This window comes from Pleurodeles waltl, chromosome 12 (genome assembly GCF_031143425.1).
Source record: "Pleurodeles waltl isolate 20211129_DDA chromosome 12, aPleWal1.hap1.20221129, whole genome shotgun sequence".
Taxonomy (NCBI): domain Eukaryota; kingdom Metazoa; phylum Chordata; class Amphibia; order Caudata; family Salamandridae; genus Pleurodeles; species Pleurodeles waltl.
Genome location: NC_090451.1, coordinates 250,767,625 through 250,787,802, shown reverse-complemented (window position 1 = coordinate 250,787,802; position 20,178 = coordinate 250,767,625). Strand labels below are relative to the sequence as shown.

General features: G+C 43.0%; 1 protein-coding gene across 1 annotated transcript in view; it reads right to left on the bottom strand.

Moving 5' to 3' along the window:
- Positions 1-20,178, bottom strand: part of LONP2 (lon peptidase 2, peroxisomal) — an 885,840-nt gene that overhangs the window by 372,211 nt on the left and 493,451 nt on the right. The window lies entirely within an intron of this gene.

Below are 20,178 nucleotides of genomic sequence, written 5' to 3'. Positions count from 1 at the left end.
TGAGGGTGGAAGACTCCATCCTTCATCACTCCACTCACAGCTGCACAAGCGGCTGAGTATTGATGTTTGGTACCTACAGCGGGTTGAGCTGAACCATCAGTATAAAGGATAGTATGGTAGTTGTCTAAAGGTAAAAGATGTAGAGGAGTGGGGCACTCTTGTTCATATTGGAGAAATTCTTGTGCGTGAAGTTTCTGATCAAAAATATAATCTACATCAATAGCGCTCAGAGAAGTTGCCCACAGAATCCAGCATGGATGTAATGCTTTAGCGTTAGGAACGCTTGATGTGGTGACAGCCTCTAAAGCTGGCACTGGGTAACAACAATGACACGTTTCCCTTGGGCAAATGGCCTCTCTTTTATGACAGCCATCTAAACTGCAGTTCGAATTTTTTCTATGGGTGCAAAGCGTTGCTCTGCATTTGAGTATAAATGTGATTTATATGCTATGGCCACTGTGTCATCCTCATTGAAGGTGAAATACGTAAACCCAAAGGGAACCAGCAATTATTCAGATGACCAAATTCTTTTCATTATCACAGGTGTTGAAGTGTTTAGCTTCCAGCATGTCCTGTTGCAAATCCCTAAGGATGTGTGTGTGTTCAACTGTCTAGTGTCTGCTAGAAAAATCTGGACGTATCAAGTCGTATAGTGGCTTGATACGTTGTGCATAGTCAGGAATGTATGTTCTGCCAAAATTAAAGAAACCAAGTAAAGATTGTAGTTTCTTTAGCTTATCTGGTTGGTGCAATAGTGCACACTTCTCTAGGAAGTGCGGGGCAAGGCTCTTTCCTTCGTTTGATAGCTCGTATCCCAGGAACCATACACTGAGAAAGGTGATCTTGCTTTTCTTAAAGTTGAATTTATAACCAACTTCTGCAAACCCTAAAATTATTCGATCGACCCTCACAAAAGGAATGTTCAGGTCTGTGAGATAAATGTCGTCCACATAGGATAATGCCTCATGATCAATATCATGTAATATTGATGTTACTCGGGCTGAGAACAGCCCTGGACTATTCTTATAGCCCTGTGGTAAATGTCAAAAGCGTTTTTGTGAGCCAAATGAGAATGCACTCAGAGCCCGACTTTCTTCCACTAAATTCTGGCAGAAGAACCCTTTGGAAATATCCAATGTTGTTTTATATTTTTTGCACACTATGTTGTGTATCAGTGCCGTGTTATGTGAATTTTGTATCGCATTTGTACATGTATGACTGTTTAAGTGTCTGTAATCTAAGACTATTCTATAGGAATGGTCTGGCTTCGCAACCAGGAATAATGGACTATTCATTGCAGAGGCGCAGGGCTCAATTACCCCCTGATATTCTAGCTGAGTGAGGATCTCCCTCACTGGAGCTTTAGCCTCATGTTTGACTGGATATTGTGTCTAAAGCTGGGGTGTAGACCTGATTACATGACACAGAGAATCCCTGTTTCAACCTACATGATTGCGGTATAATGCAGGTGCCTGCGCTAGAGCCCATCTGACAGCTTAGAGCTCCTTTTCTGCCTCTGGAACAAGATTAGAGAAAGAAGGCAAAATAAAATTTTCCCCATGTGGGAGCTTATCGACGTGTTCTGGCAGCCAATCTCTTTCGGCCAATAGGATGTTACAATTAAGTTCGTCCCAAAAGATCACACCGATGGTGCGTTCTACGTCTCCCTCAATTTGGATCTTCAGATCATACAGTCTATCCGGTGGGAGTACGCGCCCGTCCGCCGTTCCAACTGCAACAAAATCGCTAGTTGGTGTTGCATCCAGATGATCTTTCAGTCTCTGGCGACATATCGTGACCTCTGCTGCGCTGTCTAGCAGTGTGACTGCCCACGTCTTGTTCTTCAGCAATGTTCTCAAGTGTATTGGCATTTTTGACCGATAGTGCTGCCACCTTTTTCTTTTTAAACTGTGGCTTTGGTTGCGAAGTCTTCTCTTCTTTTTTGACCGTAGACTGTGACAAGTCTTTCTTTTGTTTCACATATTCAGGACGTCGGTCAGGATGGCCCCCTCTCTCGCTACGCCTATCCAGAGCTTCCTGAAAGGAACGAGAGAGAGGTGAATCAATATATCTATCAGGAGTTCTAATATTCTTCCTATTTTTGAGAGTATATCTCCTTTCGGAGTTCTCCGGATACGGAGAGTCTGCTCTCTGCTTCTGTCTGTCTTTAAATTGTTTTGGCATCTCCCAGCGCTTTTTAGAACCCTCCTGTGTCTGTTTCATACCTTCCTCAGGGGTGGTACTCTGTACTTCCAATTTCTTTGGCTTGGCTCCCGGACTATCCCGTCCTATATTAGTATAGGTATCTGAAATAATTTTTGGTAGCTGTCTCTCTTGATCCAAATGTAGAGTTTCTCGGAGACACTGGCGTATAGCCAGTGTTACCGCTTCCCCTTTAATATTACTGAGTATTATTGAGGATGCGTCAAAATTACGCATTCATTTCACCCCCAGATCTAGGGCCGGTGCTGCCCCATGCTCATTCTGTATTTGTTTTAACACTGCCTGTAAATTGGCAAGTGTCGGGGTACCATGTGTGGTAGTATATATTGCAGCGAAGACTGTACCCCATGTGGCACAGTCATCCACAGAGGTAACCATCCCAAAGGGCAAGCACATTGTTAGAATTCTATGTTTCTCCTGTGGACCCGTATGGGGAAACACAGCTTCCAGCTGATTTGTTTTCTGGGCTATCCAATAAGGTATTTTCTCCTGCTCTGTGGGTACTTTACCCATAATAGTATGCACTGTTTGTGGATTAATCCCAGTAGCCAACTGGTATCCAGCAGGTGCTGGACGTGCTGGTATTGTGTTCAAAGTCTGCATTACGAACTGAACAAGCCTTCTATATAATGTTACAATTTCATTATATAAGTTTCGCAGATCTCCTACTAGCAAATTTTATATATCTGGGTGAGGTGTGTATGTAGAAAACATAGGCCACGTAGGTCTGTCATTACTTAAAGGACCTAATCTCACTCGTTGTATTACATGTGATAGGGCGCCTTCAAACCAGTTCTGATGCTCTTGATAGGTGAGTAGTATTTTATGGTACTGGTATGCTTGATACTGTTGAGGTACATTAGCAATTGTATATGTGTGAAATGTAAGTGTTCTGCGGTCTTCCTCTGGAAAGGTGAACCAAGAATAAAATCTTTCTGTTTGGTAAGCTTCATTAGCTTCTACTATGAAAGTCACTTCCCCGCCATCTTCTCTAATCCCATGTGCTACTAGGTGTAATGTTAATGCTTGTCTAGCATTCTCAGGAATCTCTATAGGGTTAGCCAGATTTGTGAAAATGGGTGAAGAGATGGAACACCAAGTGGGGAGTAAAGTACTTTTTATGAGTTTGAGCTTGAACAACCTACAGCCTAACTAGGTGTTCCCTGTTCAGCTGTGGAGGATTTTCCCAAAGGCCACGGACGTCTCTGTATAATGGTACTTAGGGTACCTGATGTCTGTGAGACAGTGATAGTCAAAGTATCCGTAAATTAGTGCCAAAACACCATTGTTGGTGGCACCATGCCGTAGTTTGGACTCTTGCTCTGGGCAAGACTGCTGATTCAAGGATGACAGTACTTATGTTTGTAGGCGACTATGCCTATCCTACAACAAGTCGCAACTGTAGTCCCAACCACTCCGGCTCACTAGCAGTACTTCACCAAAAACCCAAACAGTTATAGGTGATTTGTGGCAGCCTTTACGCATGGACTCAGAAGTATGACATCTTAGGGAGTGTTGTGGTTAAACAGAGATTACTCCTTTCTCAAAGATATATCATGTCTCAACCAAACACAGACAATAACGAAGATGCAGTAATGTTTCAATAGTTTTTATTTAATACAATCTGCAATAAATCGCATGGGCTGCAATGATTAGGATAATGAACAGTGCAAGAAATATAACTGTAAAAACAAGGGTCATGATTATAAAGTCCCCACCATCTTGACATAGCATGAAAAGACATTGAGTGTGTGATTAGTCCTAATACCCTACCGTAAGAGGCCTAACCTTCTACCTAGAGGAGAGCTGGGTATGTTAAACCTAATCTGTCAATGCCATGTTCCTAGAAGGAGCCCCCAACCCTTGTTACCTTGGAATGAGGTCTCGTGCTCAGACTCCGAAGGAACACGAAGTCCGGGTCAGCGTCAAGGCGACGTGCAGCAGATAGCAGCGATGGTATCTGGTCCGACTCCCTCTAATTATCTGTCTAAAGTGTGATGTATTTACACAGATCTACTTGGACCCCTGACGTAGATTATTCCAAAACAATAGATAACACAGCATGCTTGGGACGGTAATTTCTAATGTGAGCACCTACAGTTTGTTTGTCATTGTTGCATGAGTTGATGCCTCAGCGCGGTGACACTGATAACATAAATCTAAACAAAATGGCCTAACTATAAACAAGGCAGCCATCTTAGAAGAATTAATTAAATAAATGGTCTAAGACAGAACAAGCTTAGTAGTTTAAAAGTCAGTAGGTGACGGGGGCACGAGTCTACAAGCCAAAAGGCTATGCTAACTCCTGTTATCCCATTAAAACAAACTAAGATTCACTACAGAGGTGTAGCATTATTGGGAGCAGAAGAATGTCTCCTTCTAAAGGAAGCCACAATAGCAGAGCCTAGCTTGGGGTCTGATTTAGGGAAATCCAGATATTGTCAGAAATACTTATTTTCTTGAGCAGCCGTAGCATTGCTGCTTTAACAGTGGCCAGTGTTAGGAATTTCACCTATGGCATTCCTGCAAGCCGGGCACTAATGGAAGGGGTGGCCCGGGTGATTCCCTTAGTTATAACATCTCCATAATTACAGACACCATTAGTTGGAAGGCCTGAAGCTCCCTCTTGCTAGAACATCTTAAAAGGTGGATTTATTGTCCACTGAAAAGATCATGTTGGTGGGTTTGTATGAGGATTTCTGATCCAAATAGGTTGATGTGTGTTGCTTGCAACTCTTGGGCATGGTTGGAGAACACACATCTCTCAAAAAAGGAGGAACCTAATACAAAGCATGTCCACCTGATGGCCATTGTGGCAACAGTAGCACTTTTCCTCACAGGAGGCACTGACATTGGTTGTTACACCATTCTCAGAGGCAGAGGAAGGGTCAGAATTTGCATTGAGTTTGCACTGTGTCTTCAGCTGGGATGACAAAGCAAGGAGGCCCCAAGGACTGAAGAGATGGTTCAGCAGCTGGCCAAAGTCACAGCCTATTCTTAGGTAGCTCAGGAAAAAATAATTGTCAAACTTCATGATGATCTAGATGATTTTGAAACTTGGCGAGACGGTTGTAGTGCACCGATAAATGTTGTGGTGATGTCAACTGTGGGGTAATAATCAATGATGAAGGACAGTACAGTGTGTCTGGAATGGTTCAGCAGCAAGGAAGATGTAATTGAGTGATTCAAGTGGTTTGACAAAGCCTTACACGAGCAGTGGTGGTGTCTTGTTTTGAAGCTGATCTTCAATAGCAAGCATGTTTTTGCTGAAGCTTTTGCTTTCAATACCATGGTCTTTAATGATGATGTATACAGTTGACAGTCAGCATGGCTAAGACATTTTCCTGATTCCTCACCCTGCTGCCCTGGATATCCCTCTGCAGGGGACAATCAGAGTCCACTGTGTTTGCTTGCACTATCCAAGTTGAAACAGGATGTTCCCTCCCTGTAGAACTTTTCAGGTCTCCTTTGCAAACAGATCTTCCAACATAGTTCAAAGTCTAATTTCTTCACTGTTCTTGAGAGTATTTCTTTTGTTTGTTTTTGCACATAAGTCACAATCCTTCATGATATGAGAGGAAGGCACCCACACTACACACACTTGTTGCGGATATGAGGCAGCTTTCTTTCGCCCACAAGAAAAGGGACGTTACCAAAATGTTAGGCATCCTGATAGGGAAAATTATTATTATAGCCACTTGTAAAGCTCAACAATTACCAAAAAGGTGTCCTGGCATTGTTTGTAGTATTCAGCTACCTGAGTGACATGGAAGATTAGAGGGTGTGCAGTCAAGTCTTCAGCAGCTTTCTGAACTGTCTGAGATAAGAGATCGAAGGAAGGGGAGGAGGCATGCCATTCCAGAGATGGGAGGTCTGTGTTGAGAATGCTTTGCCGCCAAACCATAAAAGTCTGAATTTGGGCTGATAAAGTAGGTGCGATTCCAAAGGGTGCAAACATTGCACTGGATAACAAAACCAGAATTTGTTCTGAAGATAAATAGGTGTAGGCTTATGGGTGGCTCAATGTACATGAACAGAAACTAGAAAATAATCCTTTTAGATGGTGGGAGCTAGTGAAGGTTATTAAAGGCAGCTGTGCCAAGGAGGAACGAGAAAGATCAAGAGCATGCAGCTGCAGTCTGACTACAATACAGTCATCAGATTAGATAGCTGGGGGGAACTAGAAATAAAGAATTTTCATGGTCCACACTGCTCCGTCAGGCCAACCACATTATTATTATACTCAAAGTCTTGAATGCAATATGGAAAAGTTTTATAGAAACTCAGTTTGGGTCAATGAACAAAAAGATGACTTCCAATGCTGCAGAATAAGGGAGTATGCAAAAAACAAAGGCTAAAAAAATGTTTTGAACCAGGCCTGATAATCTCGTTATGATTTCTCGTGTACCCAAACACAGTAGTGAGGGGGTCAGGAAAAGAAAACAAAATACTTGACTTGGGCATGTTGCCAGTCCCTCAACTCACTGTTTGAACAATTCTCTCTCTACTAAATGCTATGCAATAATTTACAAATATGTACATTGGCAATTGAACATACCATATATGACATTGTTTAACCACTGGTGACCATCTAGAGGGGCCACCCGAAAATATCAAGCAAGTATCACCATTTCATACTGAAATAAAACACAATTATATACCCTGATCAGTAGTGGTTGTCATCACTGCAGTAACCAAAAAGGCTTTGAAACTGTTATAGTTAACCAATAAAGCATTTGTCATGAATAAACAAACCTGTGTTTGTGTATTTCTCATGCATTTTACAAAGTTGCAATTATAAAAATACCCCCTAGAGGGCAATACATTGAGATAACATTGCATTGCAACCATACACTTGGCCCCTGGAGAGCGCCTTATTACCAATATTACTTTTTTTTGTGTTGTATTTTTTTTAATTATTTTCACATCGTTAAACAGGTGTACAAAAGCAAACAAAGCTGAACCCTTCAGGGCTTGCGTGACACATACAGTCTGTGATCCATTGTATACGTACATGTCAAATTAGGAAACAGTTTAAACCAATATTAATATGTGCGATGTATAACCATTATTGCCAGTATATTGATCTCATAACAATAAATAGTTAGAGTACAATAGTTCAAGGAGGTTCTCACACCTTATCTTATTATGATATAACTGTGGGTGTATGGTATATCCGCTCCGGGGTACAGCTATATGACAGCAGTGTTATACTAGTGGTAAGATTCAGTAGTAGTCTGATGATCTCTCACTATCCTGTTCCATGTCTCCAAGAGGGAGGGGTGACCAATATTACTTTTAACCACTTTTAGGCCTTTCAGGCCCTCATAAATGTCACCATACACAGTTCCTACGGGCTAAAGCTCCACTCTTGGGAGTGCTTGAAAACATCAGGGAAATCCAAATGAGGTGATGGTTTTGGAGTCGCCCCAACTTAGGGTGGGAACTCTAGAAATCCATTTGGAGGAATAGGCTGCAGCCTTGTGAGTTTGTTGGTGGTGGCCTCATCGTCCTGGGGCCACCACAAGGAGAGAAACTGCCAAAGCAAGCTTAGTAACTAGCTGGCCCTGCAAGGCATTATGGGGTGATCTTTGCTGTGCGGTGACTACTGTATCATCAGCTCTTCAGCAGCACTGGGAAAGCTGCGTCTAGTTGTTCCTTTTGTTGGGATTTCATTCAGCAGGTGAGACTGGGCACCCCACAAACGACTACCTCGCTGGAGGGCAGCTTGGGGAGACCACCTCTGGCTGTCCTCGCCTGCTCCTCGTGCCAGAAGCATTCCAGCGTGCTGCAGTGGGAGCCAGGAGCACTCTTCTCATCTGTCCATTCCTATAGGCAGGTGCCTGTAACTGGCCTCCCGCTCCCCCAGTCACGGGCACAGGGATCAGGGTGGTATGGCAATGTGGGGGAGCTCCATTTATTTCATCAAGGCCCAGAGATGGGGCCCTGGGCCCCTCCCACTTTCACGGAGGAGCACAACAGCGCTCCTTACCATTCCGCAACTTCGAGGAACAGCAACAGCGCTTCCCCAAGCAATTGACACTCGGGGGAACCAGAGATTGAGGACCTTTGCCCCCCCTTTATAAAAACAGCCTGGGATAGGGGGTCCAGAGGCCTGCCTCAGGGAGTGAACCCCATACACACCCTCTCCTGGCTCCATTTTGTGGTGTGTCTCTCTTGTGCCGTCCCCTGGGCCATGGCCCAGCCCAGGGGAAGTTACAAGACTAGCAGCGGGGCCCCACATGCTCAGAGGCAGAGAAGGCGTCAAAGGTTTCCAAATGTTACAATGTCCTAACTCGAGCCCCTTTGGGTCTATTTTGACGATCCTGGGCTCATTCAACTGCTGGTGGTGAGCTCTAGCCACCAGGAGAAATTGCGGCAACCCTTCTCTCCTCCAAAGTGGCGCAGTCCTCAAAAGAGCTGATCCTTCTGGTTCCCTGCACCAGCTCTCCTCTTGATCTTTGTTTCTGGGTGCAAAAAAGTCCAGGGCTTTCCCTCAACTGGTCCTCAGGTGATGTAAGGGGGCCAGCCTCACTGGTCTTTGGGGAGACCCACTGGTCCTGGGCTCAACTGGACAGAGTCCTTAGTTCTGAGGGGGTCAGGGGGTTCCACATTCCAGTAAAGTGTAGAACAATCTACAGGCAAGAGAACATTTCTCCCTTGTACAAAAGTGTTTAAAAGGGAGAGGAAGGTTCCAGATGTCAGGCACGACTGGCCAATCCTAGGGTGCCACCTCAGCTCTCAAACTCTGTCCCTACCCCGTTGCACAGCATGCTGAGACAGTCCAAAATAGCGTCATCCAGGAGCCACTGGTCACATCAGCTCCTGGAGTCTCAGCTCCACCCCTCACTGACATCATTGTCAGGGATTTGCACACTAGAATTTCAAAGGGAACCTCCTAGTGGGTTGGCTCCAGTTGTTTGTTCAGTGGGCTTGGGCAGGCTGGAACATTGTGACAGCTGGGTGACTGATACAGATCATTCTGCCCCACACCTTTCCTCCTCAGGAGCTGAAGGAAGTACTGCTAATTGCTTCTTTTGTGTGGGCCAGCCTTTTTTCCTGCTGTTGGACATTAATCTAGTTAACCGGCTACAGCAGGGTGACAAAATGCCTGGGCTCTGATCCAGAGCTGAGCTAGGGAATTATGAAAACTCTGAATGACCCATAAGGTGTCAATATATCATTTTGGGGGTTACATAATTGATTTTCCCGCAGAGGTTACACTCCAATTCAAGACGACAATGGTCTCTGTAGGCCAAAGGGAAGTGAAACTGACCTTTAAGGCAGTTCTCTCCCTATGTGTATAATTGGGTGCCACTACAGAAAAAAACATTAATCACACTGACTTTCCCAATTAGTGCACACTACCATTATAAGGCCTATTTCAGGTGAATACCTAATACTGCACAGTCCCCACTGTGCCAGGGTACCTGTGCACTGTTACAGGGCTGTGCATGACAGTAGTCTCCCACATGCAGCTTGCACACATGTGCACACATGTTCGTGTGTAACTTGCCAAGAGCCCCTTACACTTGCTGCCTCACAGCAGCCTTATCTTAAAAGACGGACACTGGCAGTAAGCATGCGCAGTCCGTTTAACATGTAATTACCGTAGGTGAGACACCGGTAGTAAGACTCACTTACGGTAAAAAGTCCAAAACCACATGATCAGAATAGCAAAAAATCTGGGAGTACTGAATGGGCAGAATCCAATTGCAACACAGATCACTTAACTAAATGAAAAGCTTTTTCATCATTGATCATGATTATTGAAGACTGGTATTTATTTTGTACCCAATAATCATATAGTTCATATCAGGTGATATTATTCAGTTAGCCCCCAAAATTCTGATGTTCATGAATTAACATCTATGCAACCAACTTAATACAATTACAATTTATGATTTTAGTAAAACATTTATAACGAACATTCAACAGTCTAATGTGTATTTAGTGACAGGGATCGTTATGAGGTTTCCCACTATTCAAAACACAAATTACTAATCCCTAAAAAAATAATCTAGAGCATCCCCCCCAATATAATTTGGTTGTATAATTTTAATAAATGTTTGAGCGCTTGGGGGGGGGGGGTGTATAAACTTGAATGATTAAACTATTGCTCCCCGTGGCTTCTGCATTAACTAACACATCTAATTCTAGGTTGATTTCTGGAACCACTCCCAGTGTTCTTCAGACTTGTTTGTTGTTGTGAGGAAAGCTTCGTAAATAGTATATACTCTAACAAGATAAGATCGTGACCTGAGAAACTATTTGAAACAAGAGACAAGCTCTTTATGATGACATTTTGAGATATTAAGAAGGAATCTAATCTAGAGGCTGAATGAAACCTAGCTGAAAAGCATGTATAAGATTTAGAGAGTGGTTACCACGGATCCATTTAGACAGCAATACTTCTTCAAACAAGAGACTAAAGAAGCTGTTCATAGTTTTATTTGTTTCATACCCTTACTTCAAGCATCTAATTCCAGGGTCTGAATTAAATTGAACACCCCACCAAGAATTGTAGGACCTTCCGAGATCATTGCTAAATCATGTATCCGATAAATGGCCCGCACTTTATCCTCAATTGGCCCATAACTACTTACAAAATTAAAATGTTTTGTATATATAGCAGCTGTGACCCACAACCATCTACCAAAAGGATCACTTTTGAATTTTTATATCTTTCATGTTAGTGTTCTCCTGAATTAGATAGCACTGCCCTATGGGCCACATTTTAACAAGCAAACAATGTATAGGACAAATACTGTGGATTAAATATATTTGGATTATTGTCTTTTAAATGTGTTGCTTCCCACCGAATTACATCAGGTGCTAAATGTTCATCTAGTTTAAAGTTGACTGATATTTTTTGTCTACTTTTCATACCAATTACATAACATGATATGATTATAATCTCTCCACTGAGAATACAAACTTATATAAGTAAAGACGTGAAGAGCTCTGGACAAGAACTGAACCCTACTTTTTTTTTTTTAATAACACCCATGGTGCATTTACCTGTCTTTCCCACCCTCCACCCCTTCTATAAGCAGCCTCAAAAAGGGCAATACCTTCAATTGCCCAGTTACACCAAATTGCACAAAATGCTACTGCTTACAAGAAAGGACCACTCGCATCCTTCCCAGAAAAATCTTCTCAAACTGTGACCAGACCGCAGGCAAAAACAAAGCTCAATATAACAAAATAAAAGTTTAAAAGCAGAGACAATAAGCTGGATCAACTGCTGTGTATGCTAAATTGATGTTTCCATTCCATACCACAGTGACTACTGCCGTAATTCACAACATTACACCCCTTCCTGTTCTGTACTTAAAGGAACAGGGTCAACTCCAACTCCTCCCACTTCCTTCTGTCATAGCTCAGGAGATCAGATATATGGAAAATGTCACTTACCCAGTGTACATCTGTTCGTGGCATGAGTCGCTGCAGATTCACATGCTGTGCACAGTCCGCCGTCTGGTGTTGGGCTCGGAGTGTTACAAGTTGTTTTTCTTCGAAGAAGTCTTTTCGAGTCACGAGAACGAGGGACTCCTCCCCTTTCGGTTCCATTGCGCATGGGCATCGACTCCATCTTAGATTGTTTTCCCCGCAGAGGGTGAGGTAGGAGTTGTGTATGTTAGTCATAGTGCCCATGCAATGGAATGAATACGTATGTACATAATAAAGGTTAAAGTAATATATTTACAAATGTACAATTGTTTAAGATCTACTTCTAAACGGCTACAGGCTCCCGGGGAGGCGGGTGGGCGCATGTGAATCTGCAGCGACTCATGCCACGAACAGATGTACACTGGGTAAGTGACATTTTCCGTTCGATGGCATGTGTAGCTGCAGATACACATGCTGTGCATAGACTAGTAAGCAGTTATCTCCCCAAAAGCGGTGGTTCAGCCTGTAGGAGTTGAAGTAGTTTGAAATAATGTTCTTAGTACAGCCTGACCTACTGTGGCTTGTTGTGCAGTTAACACATCTACACAGTAGTGCTTGGTAAATGTATGAGGCGTAGACCATGTTGCTGCCTTACATATTTCGTTCATTGGAATATTTGCTAGAAAGGCCATGGTAGCCCCTTTCTTTCTGGTTGAGTATGCCTTTGGTGTAATAGGCAGCTCTCTCTTTGCTTTAAGATAGCAGGCTTGAATACACTTAACTATCCACCTGGCAATGCCTTGTTTTGAAATTGGATTTCCTGTATGAGGTTTTTGAAAGGCAATAAATAGTTGTTTTGTCTTCCTAATTTGTTTTGTTCTGTTAATGTAGTACATTAGTGCTCTCTTGATGTCTAATGTATGTAGTGCTCTTTCAGCTACCGAATCTGGCTGTGGGAAGAACACTGGTAATTCTACTGTTTGATTTAAGTGGAACGGTGAGATAACCTTTGGTAAGAATTTTGGATTTGTTCTTAGAACTACCTTATTTTTGTGTATTTGAATAAATGGTTCTTGTATGGTAAATGCCTGAATCTCACTCACTCTTCTTAGAGATGTGATGGCAATGAGAAATGCAACTTTCCACGTTAAGTATTGCATTTCACAAGAATGCATGGGTTCGAAAGGTGGACCCATGAGCCTTGTTAAGACAATGTTGAGGTTCCATGAAGGAACAGGTGGTGTCCTTGGTGGTATAATTCTCTTTAGGCCTTCCATAAACGCTTTAATGACAGGTATTCTAAATAGGGAAGTTGAATGAGTAATCTGCAGGTAAGCAGATATTGCGGTGAGATGTATCTTTATGGAAGAGAAAGCTAGATTTGATTTTTGCAAATGTAGTAAATATCCTACTACATCTTTTGGAGATGCGTGCAATGGTTGAATTTGATTATTATGGCAGTAACAAACAAATCTTTTCCATTTATTTGCATAGCAGTGTCTAGTGGAATGTTTTCTAGCTTGTTTTATGACCTCCATACACTCTTGTGTGAGGTCTAAGTGTCCAAATTCTAGGATTTCAGGAGCCAAATTGCTAGATTCAGCGATGCTGGGTTTGGATGCCTGATCGGTTGTTTGTGTTGTGTTAACAGATCTGGTCTGTTGGGTAGCTTGACATGAGGTACTACTGACAGGTCTAGTAGTGTTGTATACCAAGGTTGTCTTGCCCATGTTGGTGCTATTAGTATGAGTTTGAGTTTGTTTTGACTCAATCTGTTTACTAGATATGGAAGGAGAGGGAGAGGGGGAAAAGCGTACGCAAATATCCCTGACCAATTCATCCATAGAGCATTGCCTTGGGATTGATGGTGTGGGAACCTGGATGCGAAGTTTTGGCATTTTGCGCTTTCTTTTGTTGCAAATAGATCTATTTGAGGTGTTCCCCAAATTTAAGTAAGTGTTCAGTATTTGGGGGTGAATTTCCCATTCGTGGACTTGTTGGTGATCCCGAGAGAGATTGTCTGCTAGCTGGTTCTGGATCCCTGGAATAAATTGTGCTATTAGGCGAATGTGGTTGTGAATTGCCCAATGCCATATTTTTTGTGTTAGGAGACACAACTGTGTCGAGTGTGTCCCCCCGTTTGTTTAAATAATACATTGTTGTCATGTTGTCTGTTTTGACAAGAATGTATTTGTGGGTTATCATGGGTTGAAATGCTTTCAACGCTAGAAATACTGCTAACAGTTCTAAGTGATTTATGTGAAACTTCCTTTGATGTATGTCCCATTGTCCTTGGATGCTGTGTTGATTGAGGTGTGCTCCCCACCCTGTCATGGAAGCATCCGTTGTTATGACGTATTGTGGCACTGGGTCTTGGAAAGGCCGCCCTTTGTTTAAATTTGTACTGTTCCACCATAGAAGCGAGATGTATGTTTGGCGGTCTATCAACACCAGATCTAGAAGTTGACCCTGTGCATGTGACCATTGTGATGCTAGGCAATGTTGTAAGGGCCGCATGTGCAATCTTGCGTTTGGGGCAATGGCTATGCATGAAGACATCATGCCTAGGAGTTTTAATACCCTTTTTGCTTGTATCTTTTGTGTTGGATACATGGCCTGTATCACCTTGTGAAATGTTTGAACCCTTTGTGGACTTGGAGTGGCTATCCCTTCTGTTGTGTTGATTGTCGCTCCTAAGTATTGCTGTGTTTGACACGGCAAAAGGTGTGACTTTGCATAGTTGATGGAGAAACCCAGCTTGTGAAGGGTCTGTATGACATACTTTGTGTGACGTGAACACCTTGTTAGCGTGTTGGTTTTGATTAACCAGTCGTCTAAGTAAGGGAACACGTGTATCTGCTGCCTTCTGATATGTGCAGCTACTACTGCCAGGCATTTTGTAAAGACTCTTGGCGCAGTTGTTATTCCGAACGGCAACACTTTGAATTGGTAATGTATTCCTTTGAATACGAACCTTAGGTATTTCCTGTGGGAAGGATGTATCGGTATGTGGAAATACGCATCCTTTAGGTCTAATGTTGTCATGTAGTCTTGTTGTTTGAGCAGTGGGATTACGTCTTGTAATATGACCATGTGAAAGTGGTCTGATTTGATGTAGGTATTTAGTGTTCTGAGATCTAGTATTGGTCTCAGAGTTTTGTCCTTCTTTGGTATTAGAAAATACAGTGAGTAAACTCCTGTGTTTTTCTGTAGGCTTGGTACTAATTCTATTGCGTCCTTTTGTAGTAATGCTTGAACTTCTAGTCCTAGAAGATCTATATGCTGTTTTGACATATTGTGTGTTTTCGGTGGGACTTTGTGAAATTCTATGCAATAACCATGTTGGATAATTGCTAAGACCCAAGTGTCTGTTGTTATTTCTTCCCAAGATTCGTAGAATTGGCTTAGTCTTCCCCCCACTGGTGTTGTGTGATGGGGTTGTGTGACTTGTGAGTCACTGTTTATTTTGAGGGGTTTTGGGACCTTGAAATTTTCCCCGACTTCTTGGGAATTGGCCTCCTCTATATTGTCCCTGAAAACCTCCCCTTTGATATTGACCCTGGTAGGTAGGTGGTCTTGTCTGTGAAGTGTTGGTTTCTGTGGGTTGACCCCGAAACCCTCCCCTAAAAGGTGTCTTCCGAAATGTGCCTCTGCTCTGCGGGGAGTAGAGTGCACCCATGGCTTTGGCTGTATCGGTGTCCTTTTTTAGTTTTTCAATGGCAGTGTCTACCTCCGGCCCAAACAATTGCTGTTCATTAAACGGCATATTGAGCACAGCCTGTTGGATTTCGGGTTTGAACCCAGAAGTGCGCAGCCAAGCGTGCCTCCGTATTGTGACTGCAGTGTTTATTGTCCTTGCAGCTGTATCAGCTGCATCCATGGAAGACCGTATCTGATTGTTCGAGATACTTTGTCCCTCTTCCACCACTTGTTGCGCTCTTTTTTGGAACTCCTTGGGAAGGTGTTCGATGAGATGTTGCATTTCATCCCAATGAGCCCTGTCGTATCTTGCCAAGAGTGCTTGCGAGTTGGCGATACGCCACTGATTTGCTGCTTGTGCTGCAACTCTTTTTCCCGCTGCATCAAATTTGCGGCTCTCCTTGTCTGGAGGTGGTGCGTCGCCTGATGTATGAGAGTTGGCTCTTTTACGAGCTGCCCCCACAACTACTGAGTCCGGTGTTAGTGGTGTTGTAATAAATATTGGGTCTGTGGGAGGTGCCTTATATTTTTTCTCCACCCTTGGAGTTATGGCTCTGCCTTTAACTGGCTCCTGAAATATTTGTTTGGAGTGCCTTAGCATTCCTGGGAGCATGGGAAGGCTTTGATACTGGCTATGGGTGGAGGACAGGGTGTTAAAGAGAAAGTCATCCTCAATAGGTTCCGAATGTAGTGAGACATTGTGGAATTCGGCTGCCCTTGCGACCACCTGTGCATATGATGTACTGTCCTCAGGTGGTGACGGTTTAGTTGGATATGAGTCTGGACTATTGTCAGACACTGGGGCGTCGTAGAGTTACCATGCATCTGGATCATCCTGGCTCATTGTGGTATGAGCTGGTGAGTGCGTTAGTGGTGGAGTTTGCGCCGGTGATGCATGTGTTGATTGTGGTGGAGAAGGTGGTGGTGTTACTTTCTTTACCACCTTTGCTTGTGGTTGCTTGTCCCCTTGTTGGAAAACAAGTTTCCTTTTCATCTTGATTGGGGAAAGAGTGGTTATCTTCCCTGTGTCTTCCTGGATGTGAAGCCTTCATTTGAGTGTAGTCAGTTTCTACAGTTTGAAGCTCTTCACCAAATCTATGCAATTGGGTGTTTAGTCCTTGTTCCTCTGTATAGGAACTAATTTTCGGTTCCAAAGCTTTTTTCGGTACCGAAACCGTTTCGGTAGGCTTTTTAGGCTCCGAAGAAGATTTCTTTGATTTCGGCGTGGTATCTCGGTGCCGAACATCTTCGGTGCCGCTGTCTCTGCGCCGAATTGTCTCGGAGCCGGTGTCTCGGCTCTGAGGATGCTGTGTGGCGGTATCACGACCGGAGTCGGATGACTTCGACACTAGCATGCCCTTTTTCGGTGCCTTGGCTCGGTCACCTAGTTTTTGGGTTAAGCCATGGCCTGTTGGCAGTGGCGTCCCCTGGGCTTTTGTGGACTTTTCGTGAGTCCTAATTTTTGACGTCTTACTCACGGTTGTTATGTCTTCGGCGTCGGATTCCCCCGAATCCGACTCGTGGATGGAGAACGCTTCCTCTTCGTCCTCGAACCGATGTTGTCCTGTCGGCGTGGACGCCATTTGCAATCTTCTGGCTCTTCGGTCTCGGAGCGTCTTCCTCGACCGAAACGCTCGACAGGCTTCACACGTATCCTCCTTGTGCTCTGGGGACAGGCACAAGTTACAGACCAGATGCTGATCCGTATACGGATATTTGTTATGGCATTTAGGACAGAAGCGGAACGGGGTCCGTTCCATCAGTCTTGAAGTCGCACGCGGTCGGGCCGACCAGGCCCCGACGAGGGATCGAAATTACCCCGAAGGGCCACCGGAGCTCTTCAAGATTCGGTGTCGATTTGTTCTAACTAACCCGATACCGAACGAAACAATACCGACGATTTTTTCCGAGATTCTAACTAACTTTCCGACCCGAAACACGGAGCGAAAAGGAACACGTCCGAACCCGATGGCGGAAAAAAAACAATCTAAGATGGAGTCGACGCCCATGCGCAATGGAACCGAAAGGGGAGGAGTCCCTCGGTCTCGTGACTCGAAAAGACTTCTTCGAAGAAAAACAACTTGTAACACTCCGAGCCCAACACCAGACGGCGGACTGTGCACAGCATGTGTATCTGCAGCTACACATGCCATCGAACATATATATATATATATATATATATATATATATATATATATATATATATACACACATCTTACAGGAGTTAATGTGACAAAACGTTATCTTTCTTCTCTATCTACAATGATCGTAAACTTATAACATCCATTCAAACTCATGCCAGCTACCAAAACCTTAGTATAGCAACAGAAAGGCCCTCTAAACATCAACATCAATAAACATTTGTTTAGCTTAGTTTGCTGTGAATTTTATCATATGACAACTGGCTTTCTTCCACAGCCCGCTAATTTCATACATACCCCTCCTGGACTGCCTTTAAGAAGTCATGCACCTCAGGGACAGAAGATCTGAAATTGGCTCCTTTAGAGAATTTTAAACTTTAATTGTTGATAGAGCATAGCTTGTGCCCCAGCTGCTTAGAAAGAGTCTAACATATTCTGTTAATCTCTTCTCAATCCAGCTGAAGTAACCCTTAAAACTAGCATATCTGAAATGAAAACATTTCAAATGTGCCAAAGGACTTTAGATGTACAGCCTTGAATGAAATGTGCTCCTTTATGAAATAATCAGCTAAGTTGACTAGTTTAGTAGAAGGAAACTTATCTTGAGTATTAAATCTAAGGAGCCGGGACTCTATGAGCACACATGATAGATGAATCAGTAGAGCAATTTGGTAAAATATGTTTTTTAATTAAACTTTCCACCAAAGGGATAACACCATCATTTTCAGGAACTCCCAAAAATCGAAGATTAGATCAACGAGAATGATTTTCAAGCTCTTCCTGCTTATTTTTAAAAGTAGTAATTTCTTTCTCGTATTCAGATGATCCGCCCTGAAGTTGATCCATGTTTGTTTTCAAGGTCAGAGTCCCTTTTTTCTAGTTCCTCTAATCTTTTTGAGAATTGAGATACATTTTAATTGGTCTTATTTAAATAATTCTGTAGCTGCTGCAAAGCCCGAGCCTGTGCTGACTTAATCTCTAACTTCCAGTAAGGTCATATCAAGTAACTGACATGGCATAGACTGAACATCATGAATAGTATTTCTGATTGCTGCTGATCTAGCATCTACAGTAACTTGCCCAGTTTGAACCTGCAGGCAAAAACAAATCTGTTTATGATTGGGTAATACGTAGCTGGACATCAACTGAATCATCCTGAATGGATTGCAAATTATCAGACAAAGAATTGCCTTGGCTGGCACCACTACCAAAAACACCTGCTTAGCTTAGTTAAAGAAGGCCTCCAATTGATTTGAGGGAGGGGTTCTATATGTTTCGGAAGTCCAAACAGGGGTTACGACTGCCGGCCACGTATCAGATAGTGGTGACTTCACCAAAGGCCAAGTATCTGCACAGCAATGTCTTTAGCAAAAGCAACGTCACTGAAGGAGCAAGGTCCTTTCGTGTTCTTCCACAAGTGCTGCATCCGGGAGGAACTCCATCTCCTCGCTTGGGAAATGGTGCTGTGTTACAATCTATGCTGCAGTTCCTGTTGAATACCAGAGTATGCTTATGCAGGTGTTTGGATGTTAAGGTGTGGAGACAAGATGCAGCGTTTTGGCGGCTGGTGGAAGTGGCATGTGGGTCTCCAACTGGCCGCGGATGATGAGGAGTGTGCTCCCTGCTCTCAAGGATTTGGAGGGGGAGTTGAATACCGCATCTATTGGTCTCATTGGATCTGGACCCCGAGTGTGACTTGCCAGCAAAAGAAAACGCAGTAATCTTGCATCATTACGTGAGATGTGCTCTATAAGCCTCCACAAGAGGCGAGAAAAAACACAAGACAGAAAAGATAGACGAGAGGGGTTAGAAGGCTGAAGTAAAGACATCATGGGAATAGGGAAAACTAGGGCACCTTCTAATGAAAGAAAACCATCTGCATAGTTCTCCCCAAAAGTATGGAGAGCCCCGGGCCCCTGCAATTAAAAAATATGTTTCTGGCCCGCCAGTTCAACTAGTTCCTGAGAACAACAATGTGCAAAACAATTTACTCCCTCAACGTTTGCCTAAGAATGCTTAAGTTTTGAAGACAACTGAAATGAAAGTCATGATAGGCTGCGTTGACCAAATATCAGTGGATCCCAGCTCTTTAATCAAGTGTATTCACTCTGATGTCCAGAGTCGTTCTGGAAACAATTTACATTTAATATGTGAAAAACCTTTAACATGAGTGTATTAGTCTCTCAATTAGTATATATCAGAAGATCGACAATGTGAACTCTTTTTCTTGAATAGGACATGAGTGTATTAGTCTCTCAATTAGTATATCTCAGAAGATTGATATTGTGAACTCTTTTTCTTGAATAGAACACGTTTACTTGACCAAAAATTAAAACCGTGCTCGAATGCACATAATATTAATTGAACTTTGTTGCAGAAAATGACTGGGCTTCGAATGGGAACTCCCAAACCTTTTTATTCCTTACTTCTCATAGTTCACTTACAGAGACACCCTCGACAGTGCAATTTTGATACTTAAAACGACACCACAATTTACCTTCAATATATCAAATATAGTTCCTCATATATTTTATATCATTTTTGTAATAGGATATATGAAATACACTTCATGATACCACCAGCAACACTACCCATTTGCTTTTACCGTATTTGTAGGTACTTGTATGTTTTTTTTGTGAACTAGTTAGACTTTTTACTTAAAAGATTTACAATTAAAAAATGTAAAACGTTCACTAGAAACAGTTTCCCTCTGTTAAAGGCT